The sequence below is a fragment of the Typopeltis vanoorti genome, chromosome 14 (assembly GCF_054136105.1).
Source record: "Typopeltis vanoorti isolate ZY-2024b chromosome 14, IOZ_Tvanoo_1.0, whole genome shotgun sequence".
NCBI lineage: Eukaryota > Metazoa > Arthropoda > Arachnida > Uropygi > Thelyphonidae > Typopeltis > Typopeltis vanoorti.
Window position 1 is genome coordinate 68,686,279 of NC_143562.1, and position 13,780 is coordinate 68,700,058.

Sequence of the window (13,780 nt, forward strand, 5' to 3'; positions counted from 1 at the left end):
ACAAAATACTGAAATAATAGTTCCCGATAAGTTTCGTAAATCGTAGGATTTACGTCAGGGGTAAATAGTATAACTTAAAGTTTAAACAAGAGAATTAATAAATACAAATCATAACCGTCTGGCTATTCATAAACTCAAATAACAGAATGCGGATATAAAACGTTCTTGACGTTGAACAATACTGGATGATGTCACGTGTGCTTGTTCTCGTTCATACAGTCCGAGCTCAGATTGAGGTAGATTTTTTATTAGAGCTGACCACACTTGATATAAGAATTAAACCTTGATTTTTATTGCATTGGGATGGGGTTTTCAGCATATGAGCAGCTTTAAATTTTCTTATATAACTGGTGTTTTCTATGTATGACATCGTCGATTTTTGATTTGTTATGATTTGTTTAAACTTTAAGTTATACTATTTACCCCCTGAAGATGTAAATCCTACGATTTACGAAACTTGTCGGGAATAATAAAAAATAAAATAATAATAACTGAATAATAAAAGATGTGGTGTAATTACCGAAATATATCTTTTGAACAATATATTTGTCTATTACAATATGTGATATTATACTGATACTCTGTGATAGACGAATGAGGGACGATCTTTTAAGTCTAAAAAACGTGTTATGCAATTTTTTCACGAATTCTAAATGTAAGAGAAACAAAATTTATTACCTTAATGCTTTCATGTTTGTAGAAAATAACGAATGGAGTCCAGCCACACCATGCTTTCGTGATACCGTTGCTTCCGAAATTTGCGCTCAGTCCTGTTATTAACTGGCAAATATCTGTGAAATAAGACCAGTTTTTAATAAATCGAGAAAATATTCCTGTGTGTTTAAGATCAAAATATTCAGTCCTAACAAAGAATAATTTAAAATGAAACTCATAATTAAAATTTTTTTAAATTAATTTTTTGCAAAATTTAAAGTTAATTTTGCAACCCTTTCTTGGAGCATTCGAACAACTGAACTGATGTAGATTATCTCAAACAGATTATGGGAATTCTTATGTAAAAATACAACTTTTTTCATTTCTCATTAATTTTACTAGTAACACAACCAACAAACATTCCACCAGTATTCAGTTAAAAAATAAAGGAAAATAATTTTTCTTAATACTCTGCGTGATTGTATGCTATACGGAATTGAAATGAAGTCAATTAATGAAAGATTAAGTTTGTTAATAAAAGAAACAACATGAATATAAGGAAATTAATATTGGTATTGATTCGTAGAATTTAGATTTCTCAAATTAAATTATATCGAAAAGCGGGCAATAGTCTACACGCAGGAGATGGAGAAGATGCCGTCTTGTAAATAAATATGTATAAGATTATTATGCTGGATAATAATGCTGGATCTAATATCCACTTTACTTTTATAATTTTACATCGCCGAATTGAGAGTTCGCTTACGAAAAATACACCTCTACGATATTTCAATTTCCTCAGTACCGAACGAGAGTTTTCGGTCTCTTAGGTTTCCGCCTAGTCTTGTCCCGCTGAGGGAGCTTAAGACTTCTGAAGAGTTTTTCCTTATAGTGTATTTTTAGTTTGCGGGGAGGGTACCCTCCGGTGTGGTTCGTGTAGGGGTCGTGTCAGTGGATGCTTTTCCCTGGAATGTGAGCGGTTCTGCTCAGTGGTGGGGTGAGCCTGTCACTGAGTGGAACCGACACTGAGTTGGACGATATTTCGGTCACTCGTTTTGAGTGGTCTGGGGATCACCTAATTTTTAGAGAGTGTCTCTAAGGAGAATCAACGGATACAACTGTCAGGCCAGTGATACCTTATCAAAATAGACTAATAGAAAGCGAATATATAGATGCTTGCGTAGCGTTTATGTTTTCTAAGTAGTCCGCGCTAAGGTAACTTGTGAATGCCGGTGAGTGTATTCCCGTAAGCTGCTTGGTCAACTTAGGTTTACGAAATTTTCATGATTTCTATATTATGAAATAATATAGAACTTTCTATATTTAATCATTAGATTAAAATATATGGGCTGGTAGCTTTTCTCTTTGGGAAAAATTATTATATGCATGCTGAAGGAAGGCATGAAAAAAATACATGAATTTAAATCACAATGATGATAATGTTAACACAGTATCCTTCCCACCACCATGGCAAAAAGGATTCTACAGAGAAAGACAGTTTATAATGTATAGATAAACAAGAAAATTTATTACATAGGAATTATCTCGTCTGATACGATCTCTTAATAGTCATTCAAAAGTAGCATATTTGATAGAAGCTCCAGAATTCATTTCTACGTTATGAAAGATGGGAAGAATGCTGGAGCTACGGTAAGGTAATGCCGATAGTAAACTTGTGCCAGTGCAAATGGATAATATAGGATTAAACTGATATGAATAGTTGCAATATATTATGACGTCTTAAATACACAGTTGTCCAATACCAAAGGACGAAGACTATTTCTGAAGATTTTAACCGCAAATTCACGCAAATGAGCTTGTTGCAATTTGTATAACTGAAGCTTTCGAGTTGAAAACGTGTACACATTCAAGTTTTCTAATCGCAGGCATAAGATCACGAGGTATCACTCAAGAAAATAAAAGGCAAGAGGATGCTTTAAGTGAACTGTATCCGAAGGAAGTTCTTTTCGTGAACAAATACAATTGCAAACGGAATGCTTTGTAATGTCTCAAAGACATCACTTAGATGATTTCATCAGAAGAAGAATTCATGAAAAGCTTGAATAAGGCCGCAAAATTACTGACATTTCCAGAGAATTTGAAATGTCACATTGTTGTATCTAGGATGTGGGCAGCGTTTCAAACCAATGGTATATGTTACGGACGTATGATAAGACGTCTTCCTCGCTCTGCTACTGAGAATGAAGACAGATTGATGGTTATAACTGCAAAACGTAATCGACGCATCACGCAGGGCAGCTTGTAAGTCGTTTCCAACGCGGATATCTCAACAAACTGTGGCCAGGCATCTACGACAATAGACCTATCCACCAAAATGAGTGTAGTCGGTGTTACGTTAACCACAGATAAACCGTACAGCATGATTTCAGGCGGTATTTTACCAATAAAAATCGAACAACACACCAATGAGCTCACGTACTCTTTACAGTTTTAGTCTTTTCACCGATTCTATATAACTGGGTTTCTGGCGTGAATTCGATACTGGTGAACAACATTATAACGAAGTTCTTCAAAGACAGGTTAGATTACTCTGTAGAGCTCCAGGCTAAGAAAATATTTTTATGGATGACAATGTCACAACACTTCATACACAAGCCATGGCAATACTTCTGGAGATCGAAGATATTAACTGAATCGAGTAGTCAGCACGCTTCATCGATCTCTTACCCCAAAGAATACGTTTAGGACGCCAAAACGAGAAGAGTTAATGATAGCAATTGCTCTGCAGAATATAAGCTATCCTTATCCTTGTTCTGAAGTAGCAGGGCCACTTTGCTTCAAAAACACCTGAATCACTTGGTGGTAAGTATAATATAAGAGTTGTATCGTAGTTTAGAGTGAACATACTCCATACTGAAATGGCTCTTCGCATAGGTTCCTGTAAGCACTGTACATTAATACCTTAACTTCATCCTTAATAAATTTGTTACCTTTACAAAAATGTATTACAATTTAATTTTTTTTTTCAAAATATATAATACATTTTATGTAATATGATTCATTAATATGCTTGCAATAAATTTATGTCCACCTTTGGCTGTAGTCATGAAACTCTTTCACATACAGGCAAAAATGTAGTTTATCCATAGCTTTCAGGCAATAGTGCATTTCTCATTCATTTTTAGACTGAATGGTAATTTTTGTTTCACTTTCTTTCAATTTGTTTCTTTTTTTCTTTTAAACATTTCATTCTTTTAAGAAAGAAATGCTCTCTTGAGAAGTTTAAGATGTATAATATGTAGATAATTCAGATAATATACAATATATCATTACATTTTGTACGAATTTACGCATTTGTTACAAACTTGATTTACAGAATATGATTAATAATAAAAATTTTGAGAAGAATTCACAGGCAGTTGCGGTAGTGGAATCAATAGTATGAATAGAATATTAATACACATAAAATAAATAAAATTTGAATATTTACAGGTAGTGAAAGGAACTTTGTGTCTTTGACGCCAGAAGGAAAAAATTATATCCAAGTTGCCAACGACAAAATATCCTCCAGGTCCTGAGATCTTTGATAGAATATTTAGCCACCGTCGAATTCTGATTAACTTCACAACGAGCCACATGCAAGTGAGTATTGCAATAATGAAACAAAGTATAAGATTGTATGAAGCCATCTTCGACTAAGGTGTTCAATAACTAACGAGAGAGAAAAATTATCATCCGCACGCGATGCTTAACCAGAATCCGAATAAACGAGGTTTGTGTGGAGAATCACAACGAAAGAGTTTGTCACATGATCGACTTTCGGGGTTCTCATTTGGTACTCAAAGTCGCTGTTTAGTATGAAGAATAGCTGTAATGACGCCAATATGATTGCAACAAATTTAATCAAAATTAAAAACAAAATGCTATTAATATTACTTGAGTCTAAGCGGAAAGTTGAGCAAGTTTTGAGACAAAGCTGAGTGTTTTCCTTTAACTTGCGCATCAAGGTAATCCACTTTTCCATCTCTTTATAAATACCTCTATGTAATATCTACCTCGAGAAACTGTCAAGTGTATACGAGGATTAAGGAAGTAGGATGAAAAACAAGTTAATTTGGGTAATTTTAATCAACCTCTATTTCAGTTATCCTTTTAAAATGTCAGCCATTAAATATTCTATCCTCAGTCGCTTCCACTTAAAGTCACCCACTCTCACATGATTCGAGGTTATTTGATTCTTGAGGAAAGTTTTGATGCCGTGCCAAAGGAAAGTTAATCAATTTTCTTGGAGACGAATGTCATCTCCAATTCACCGAATAATGTCTATCAGAATATTTCATCTGCAGAGCAGGACCTAGAACCTATCCCCTTTCTTCTCATATGTGGATGATGGCCTTGCTGGATTAAAGAAGTATGAGAAAAGAAAATAAACTTGGAAAACTGGAATCAATCTCTATTTCGTTTATTCTTTTAAAATTTCAGCAGCAAACACAACCATCACTTAAGGTTACTCACTTTCTCATGATATGGCTTATTTCAAGGTTTTTGATCCACGAGGCGAGTGTTAATGCTATGCCAAAGGGAAAGTTAACCACGCTTCTTAATAACGACTTTTATCTTAGATTGAAACAAAGACGTCTCCTTTTTGGATTCATGAAATTTCTATCTCAAAATTTCGCCTGCAGAGCAGGTGCCTGTCCCTTATCTTCTCACATGCGGATGATGCCTTGCTGGATATACCCAACACTCATTGATTAATAATTTATGGTGCTAACCTTTCCTTTCGTGTTACAGTTTTAAAACAGTTTCTGCTGATCGACCACTAGATACCACAAGAGACAGAAGTGGCTTTTGCATGGGGAGAGAGAGAGAAAGAGAGAGAGAGACGCTTCTATCCAACAAGATGTCCCGAGAAACCAGAATTACCACCACCATAAGTGCATGCTCAAGGATATTAGAATGCTAATAATATATTCTTGGTTCTCTCAAAAACAATTCTAATATGGAAATAAATTGGCAGTATACAAGACAGTGTTCGATTTAGTGTCAGTTATGGATGTGAGAGCTGGGATGGAAATAAAACACTTGAAAAACATTAGAAACTACAGATATGAAAGTGCTTATGGGACTAAACAGATGGCATGAATGACAGTATCGTATTAAAAAATGACGACATCAGGAGAAACCTTGGCGTTGTTATCATTCAGAAATTGTTAGCAGAAGAGGTAAAATCTTATATGGTATGCTCAATTAAACAGAAAGCGAGAGGAAAGGTTTGCAAAACGTGTTCTTTATCACAATGGTAGACAAAAGATCTTGATCTAGATCTTTTGTCTACGCCTTTGAAGAGATAAACATAAGATTGATAATACTGAAGACCTTACAGAGAAATTATTTGAGGAAAATTTTAATTAGGAATTCATTAATGATTTAACCTTTCTCCTAATACTATGCTAATATCCTGTTTATAATTCGTGAGGGTACTTATCGGTGATTTTATGACGATGGTGATATTAATATTGTGGTGGTGGTGGTTTCGCAGCAAGGGATGAAATTCATTTACTACCGAAAGATAATTTCATACATCCTGGCTTCTGGCTGTGTTCGAAGTTGCACTCTTTGGTTAGAGAGCGAGGATACGCTATTCACTCAGCAAATCAGGTCAGCCATATCTGCGCAGTTAGTTACGCTGTGTTAATAATGCTCAAGAAGAGTGCCGCTAGCCACCTGGATTTAGGTGTGGCAGACAAATGTGACTCTACTCTAGAGAATACACTGCTTATAGCTAATTTATACCTCTAATTTGCAGCGCGACGTTGTTTTATGTGACATTGGAAGGCAACAGTTTCTGAAAAGCCATCGCGCGCGTTGTGAAAATAATCTACAGCATGAAAGATCGAGCAGTATCCAACCTGCAGAGGTTAGATATTGTTCGATATAGTTTAGATATAGTTCAAAAAACGTAGTTCGACATTTAATTCGAAGCATCGTACTTGAACATTTCCTGCCTAAGAATGAAAAAGAGTTCTTTTTCCTGACAAATAATCTTACAAAGTAGAGTCTAATATTATCAGGATGAAGAGATTTGGGATATAATGTTTGGAAATATTTACGCTCATTTATCTAATCGAGGTCAGAGTGGATGTAGCAATAGTTCTGATACCGTTATAGCTTTCTTAGAATATATTCTAGTGAGTGATCCAAAAAATAAAAATAGAACTGTCATAGAGAGTATCTGATTAGATAAATGTTTTCATGAATAAAAGGCAAATTCAGAGACTTGTCTAAAAGGATATCTGGTTAAAAGATCGGAATAATATTCCCCGGTTATTGTTTTACTCTTTTCAAGATAAACAAAATGCCTTCCGCATCCCAAAACACCGATGCCATGACGTTTCCTTCCGATGCAACCGACCTTGCCTTCTTTGGCGCTGAACAACCGGCGTCTGTCAAATGTTTTGACTGATGTTGAAATTCTGGTGTGTAATGGTGAATCCAAGTCTCATCCACAGCAATAAATCGACGCACAAAATCAGTTTTATTCTTCTTAAAACGCTCTGAACACTGTTTAGAGATTTTCATGTGAGTGCGTTTTTGATCTGCTGTGAGCAAGCGCGGTACCCATCTTGCCAAAGCGTGTTCATAGCAAATCAAAAACGCAATATTTTGCATTAAGAATTGCATGTAGAATACAATATATCCTATTCGTTCTTTTGAAATGCTTATAGTTATTTCAAACGAATTTCAATGCCATCTATAGTCGAGGCGAAGAACTTTTCAGACCACTCTAGTATAAACGTGAAATGATTCTAGTTAATCTGAATTATTCTAAATTCGGACTTTTGAAAAAAAGAAATTACATTCTTTTAAAATTCTAACCAATCACAATGTTTCTTATAAATACAACAAAATCAATTGGATTAACAGGCTTTATGGTAAGAAGTGATGAAATGATGGGATTTTACTAAACGACTACAATGCATACCTCTATCAAATGATATTGTTACTCGGTGAATTGTGATATATGTGAAAATATGCAGCAAAAACTTTTATCGAAGTTTTGTGACCAATTATTCTCAATTCAGTTTGACGAAGCAACTGATAGCAACAAGGATTGTCATTTAATTGCTTTTGTTCGATTTTGCGATGGATTAACAGTTGAACAGTTATTGTTTTGTAAACCAATAGCAAGAAGAGCCACAGTACTTGAATTGTTCAAAATATTGAGCAAATATGAAACAATTTCATATGTAAAGTAAACATACGGTGTAAACATTGTGTTGGAATTTGAACTGATGGTGCTAGAGTTATGTTAAGAAGAATTAAAAGTTTACAAGCCGTTGTGAGGGAAAAATCTCCACACTGCATTTGGACATTGCATGATTCAGAGAATTCTTGCTGTAAAGGAAATGAGTCCTGATATAAACATTGTGTTAACAACAGTTATAACCGTGGTGAATTATATAAAATGAGATCCTTAAAATTAAGACCGTTTTCAGCTTTGCAAAAACATGGTGGAGTGGAATATGAGCGTTACTATTTTACTGCGAGACAAGATGTTTACCACAGGGAAAATGTTTACAATGCGTTTAAGAATTAAGAAACGAAATAACAATCGTATTGGAAAAGGAAAATCACGAAGAAGCAGAGAAGTTTAGAAACAACTTATTTGTGATGAAATTGAGCTACTTGGTGGACATATTCGAGAAACTAAATATATTTAACCTGCAAGTCCAAAGAAAAAATACCAATATCAATATCTTAGAGATGAGTGACAAATTAATACACTTTGTAAAAAACTAGTGTTATGAAATAGAAATGTTTGCAAACGTGGCAGAATGTATCAAAACCTACAAGGCAGAAGAGCAACATATCAAAGTTTTATTTGCAACTATTGAAAATCATTTAACAAGGTTGATGAGGAATTTTAGAAACTATTTTATAACCGACGACAGCATAATGGCAATGTACGAGTGGGTTAGAAATCCATTTTAATTACCCCTGTAGGTTTCTCAATTGAAGAAGAGGAACAATTTATAGACTAAACGTCAAGCGGCGAAATCAAAAGACAATTTGCATCTAAATCGCTGTTTGAATTTTGTGCCGGTGCTGATGATGAATTTTCAGCACTAAAGTCAAGAGTTCTCCGTACACGTTTACATTTTGCAACATCTTATGTTCGGGAAATCGGGTTTTCTGCAGTGGTTGCCTTTAAAACCAATACATAGATCAGAGATAAGTATAGAAAGAAAACAAAGAGTGTGAATATCCAGTGTATCACTTATATGAAAAGCATAACACGGGCCCAAAGAAGCCATTAATTTTTAGATTTATTTTTATTGTTTAGTTTTAATTAGTTGCTCAGCATAATTTGTAATATTGATTTGTTCTTGTAAGCTTAACTACTTTATTCAATCCCGTTTTGATTGTATTCATTTTATTATTTTATTTTTGGAATGTATTTTATATTTTTGTTTTTATATTGTTTTTGCATCAATAAATAGTTTCATTAAATTGCTTTTGTATCAATAAAGTAGTTTTTCAGATTTTCCTTTGATTTCCACTTTCTTCGATGTTATCGCTCTCCATGTGTTGAGAATCGCCGGATTAGTTAATAATCAGGAAGCGTACAATACACACGAAACATGTAAAATATGCAGTTCACCTTGGTTTCTGCAAAATTTCATAGTTGAGTGGAATTTCATTCCCGACATTAAGTACGCTTCATCTGAAATCATTCACAAATATTCATGCCAGCAATGGCATTTCAATCCCAAGTCTAATGGTTGAAATGGGAAGCATTATCTTTTGGGAAAGCAAGACAACTGACATCTGGCGACTGAAACAGTTTTTCAATTCTTCAGTAAGAATTGAAAAAATACCTACATCACTGACAACTGATACTAGGTACAAATTACTTTCAAAGACTACCAGCATATCAGTATCATTTTCACAATAGTCATTCTATCTCTTTTTAGCTTGACAAATTGTGAAGCGCACAATCGTTTTAAGGATATCCTTGATATTCTTCAGTGAAGAGAAAATGATATTTTGAATTTCACCGCTACCAAACCTAATCATATTTTATTTTTCATTTGTTTATCATGAAGATTTTACTTCACAGAGCACTTCATGTTTCTCTCCTTGGGTTGCGTTATACTGAAGACTTTTCTGCCACAAACTTTCCACTCATAGTTCCTTCATAACACAAAGTATAATTTCGTATTATGCAGCCATATAACACAAAAGTATACATTTTCATATCAGAACGTATACTTTTCTCTTCAACGTGTTACTCACCGGTACTACTGATGACAATAAATAAATACAAAATCCAACTAATAGATGAAATACGATTCTTACATTTTGGTGATCCTCGATATAATTCCTTAACAATCCATCTTATCCTAAAAAGAGAGAAATTCTCGTTGTGTTTAACTTTCATCTTATAGACTGACTTAATTACTTTCTCAAGATATCTTCCCCTGTCTTAATCCTTTTCTAGAGGCATATTTACTATGTCTGTCTGAAGAACTGAGTTTCAACATTCACACTTCTCATTCCTTCCACTAAGCATTTATAAGCCTGACAATGTTTGCCAAATATTTATAGGAATTTCAGGTGAAAAGTTGAAGAATCAACCTCTCACTCTTAATTTTCATTCCAGATATTATTATATTGGTTTTTCGGATTTCTAACATTTATTTTCTCCAAAAGATTACAAGCTATTGCTAATAAGGATGCACATCGACAGATTCCTATTTTTTTCTTAATTTCTTTCTTCATATAATGTGCTATTAAACTAACGAATATTATCTCTGTAACATTTCTTATGTATCATTTGTGGTTAGCATTATAAATGCGATCATTTCAAAGTTGAAATTAATCAAAGGAAAGATAATTTTTAGCATTATTCATGTGTCTGGTGTAACCTTATTTGATACTTTCATCTAATAATAAAATATAAAAAATGATAGTATTCTAATACTAGATAAATTAATAATGATAGCCAAAAATAATAGTCATTATATAAAAAAAATGCATAGATAAATTTTCAAAGTAGCTGAAAGCATATTCGACATCACAATCTTTACGAGTTTGAAACATACGAGAGAGATATATGCATTTTGGTAACCATTTATTTGAATACTTTCTCTTACAAAAAAAATCATTTGCAGCTTAAAGTAAGTTGGTGATTAAGCTATTTTAGTATTGGACACAATCTGATTAGATACTGGCTGATATTATTAGTTAACTTTAAATTATTTTTGCATTTAAGAAGAACTTTAAGAAAATACTATATATATACTAGGGGGGATATGCCTCCCCCTGCGCCTACGGCTCCCAATCCTCCGAGTTCCGGACGGGTAGGCAGGTTCTCCTTGATCTCTGATGAATCGAATTTTGAAGACTCGAAGGGAGGGCAGCCCTCCTGGCGCCTACGGCGCCGAATCCCCGAGTTCCGGACTGATAGGCCGGTTCTCCTTGAATTCTTATGACTAGAATTTTGAAGAGTCGACACTCAGGGTATATCCCCTGAGTTTCAAAACGTTTCAAAAAATGTGACATACAAACATGACATAAAAATGCTAATCATTTTATATATATATACGATGGTGGTATGAAAATTTCTCAACCTAACAATGAAAAAACGAATTTATACTTTCCAAATTATTTTTCAACAGTACATCCCTTAAGACATACATTTATTCCAGCCATGGGCCAGCGCCATTATCCCGTCCCTGTAGTGATTCTCAGCAAGATCTATAAAATAGCCCTCTACATCTACAATCACCTATTGAATCGAAGAAAAACGCTGACCAGCAAGGAAGATTTTCAGTTCTGGGAAGAGATGGAATTCAGAGGGCGTAAATCTGGGGAATAGGGTGGATATTCCAACAATTCGTAGTGCAGGTCCCTTAGTTTTCCCATTGCCAAAACATCTTTGTGGCAGGAGCATTTCCTGATGAAAGATGATTTTTTTCTTCTCCAAACCTGGTCTTTTCTCACGAATGTTTTCGCTAGTCTGGTTAAAAGATCGGAATAATAATACCCAAAATTTAGCATCTCATTACACTGATGCCATAACCATTCCTGCTGATGGGACCGATTTTATCTTCTTTCTCTCTGAACAACCGTATCCTGTGCACTGTTTTGACTACTGTTCGCATTCTGGAGTGTAATGGTGAATCCAAGTCTCATCAACAGTTATAAAACGACGCACAAAATCAGTTTTATTCTTGTTAAAACGATCCAAGCACTGTTCAGAGATTATCATGCGAGTGCATTTTTGATCTGCTGTGAGCAAGCGCAGACCCCATCTTGCTCAATGCTGTTTCATTCGTAATTCTTCATGCAAAATATATCCTACACGTTCTTTTGAATGCCTATAGTGTCAGCAATTTGATCCACTTTCACTCGCCGCTCATCCAATAAGGGATGGCACACTTCATCAATGATTTCTGGTTTTGTTAAACGTTTTGGAAGTTTTTCACGTGGATCATTTTCAAAGCTGGTACAGCTACGTTTAAATTCGGCAGCCCATTCCTTAATTGTCGAAAACGAAGTAGAAGTGTGCCCATAAACGTTTATGAACTTCGAATGAATTTCTTTTGTCGTTAAACCTTCTTTTACAAAGAATCTTATAACAGCACGATACTCAATTTTATTCACTTCAAGGGATACAAATAACACTTTTGTTTCAGACAGCCGTATGAAACAAACTGCTTGATAGAATGGCTTGCAATTTCACATGAATGATTAAGTGACAGATGTACCAAATAATAAAAAAAAATCATATCGATAGTGTTGTCATTTCTGGTTGAGGTCGAGTACGTTTTATACTACCCACGTATATAAATATAGATATATACGTATAATATATATATATATATATATATATATATATATATATATAGGTATAATATATATATATAGGTATAATATATATATATAGGTATGATATATATATATATATATATATATATATATCGGTTTTTTATAACAATATAAAAAGATATAACAATATGATTTAGAGAATCCCAGGAAGTCAGAGACCTCCTGGTAGTCTCTGACACCAAGAAGTTCTCTCTTAAAAAAATAATAATATTTAGGATACGTGGGTGGCTGTTATTTAGGAATTTAACAAATCACTTCCTTTCTTTACGAAAAAATTCTTTATTTGTGTATATGAATAAATTTCACACTTAGAGTAAAACCATACATCCCCAGTGAGTGGTGAATGCTGTTTTCTTTATAGAGTGCATAAAAATATATTTCATCATTCCACGCGATGAATATTGAAAGTTACATTCCACAAGTTAAGAATGAAAATGAGCTTTTTTCTTGTTATTGTCAAACAAAGACGAAGGTTATTCCATTCACGAAAAAAAAAATAATGTGTTTTTTTTACGTCTGATGTTTTTCAAGTTAAGTTTGACGATTTTATTTCTTTCAGTATGTTAACAGAGAATTAAATAACAAAATAAAGGTGCGTGTTGCAAAATTCAAGTTTTTTTTGGAATTTTCGGTTTGATCTGCTCTCCTTTCCAGAATTACGAAGTGATTATTAAAAGCGCTGGAACAAATGAAAAAAAAATGCCATGCTTAAAATGATTTTACTTTGATCTTTTGGAATTGAGAAACACTCAGTAAAATGAATAAAACTTTCTATAATAAAAAATTATAATATTTAATTTTAATCATCGTTGTGGCTGAACACTCAGTTTTTATAATACATTTATAAAAACTGACCCTCATTTATATACATTCTCAGTATCGTTGTTCATTCCACCCCCGCATAATTAAGCGAAATAGTTTTATTCCTAAACAATAGAGTGATAAATTTTGGTACTTTTTTAATTTCTGAATGAACAAATCAGGAATTGAACAATAGAAAGGTATTTCGAAAAACGTTAACTGCTCTGAAAAATAAAGGAAAAATAAATGACTTTGCCGGTATAATATTTCCATCATTCACTCTACTAATGTTTAACTAAAAACATCTGCTTTTTATTCACGGTTTCTTATTGTATGTGTGTGTGTGTGTGTGTGTGTGTGTGTGTGTGTGTGTGTGTGTGAGAGAGAGAGAGAGAGAGAGAGAGAGAGAGAGAGAGAGAGAGAGAGAGAGAGAGAGAGAGAGAGAGAGAAAGAAAGGAAGAACCAT

The 13,780-nt window shown here is 33.9% G+C and overlaps 1 protein-coding gene across 1 annotated transcript in view; it reads right to left on the bottom strand.

Annotated features, from left to right (window-relative positions):
* LOC150099576 (cytochrome P450 4V2-like) overlaps nt 1-7,657 on the bottom strand; it is a 41,281-nt gene extending 33,624 nt beyond the window's left edge. The window contains exons 1-2 of the mRNA XM_090404145.1: nt 7,601-7,657; nt 679-791 (exon numbers count right to left, since the gene is read on the bottom strand). The gene's annotated coding sequence lies outside the window, so the exon portion shown is untranslated. The remainder of the gene's footprint in view (nt 1-678; nt 792-7,600) is intronic.
* Between the last annotated feature and the right edge of the window lie 6,123 nt (nt 7,658-13,780).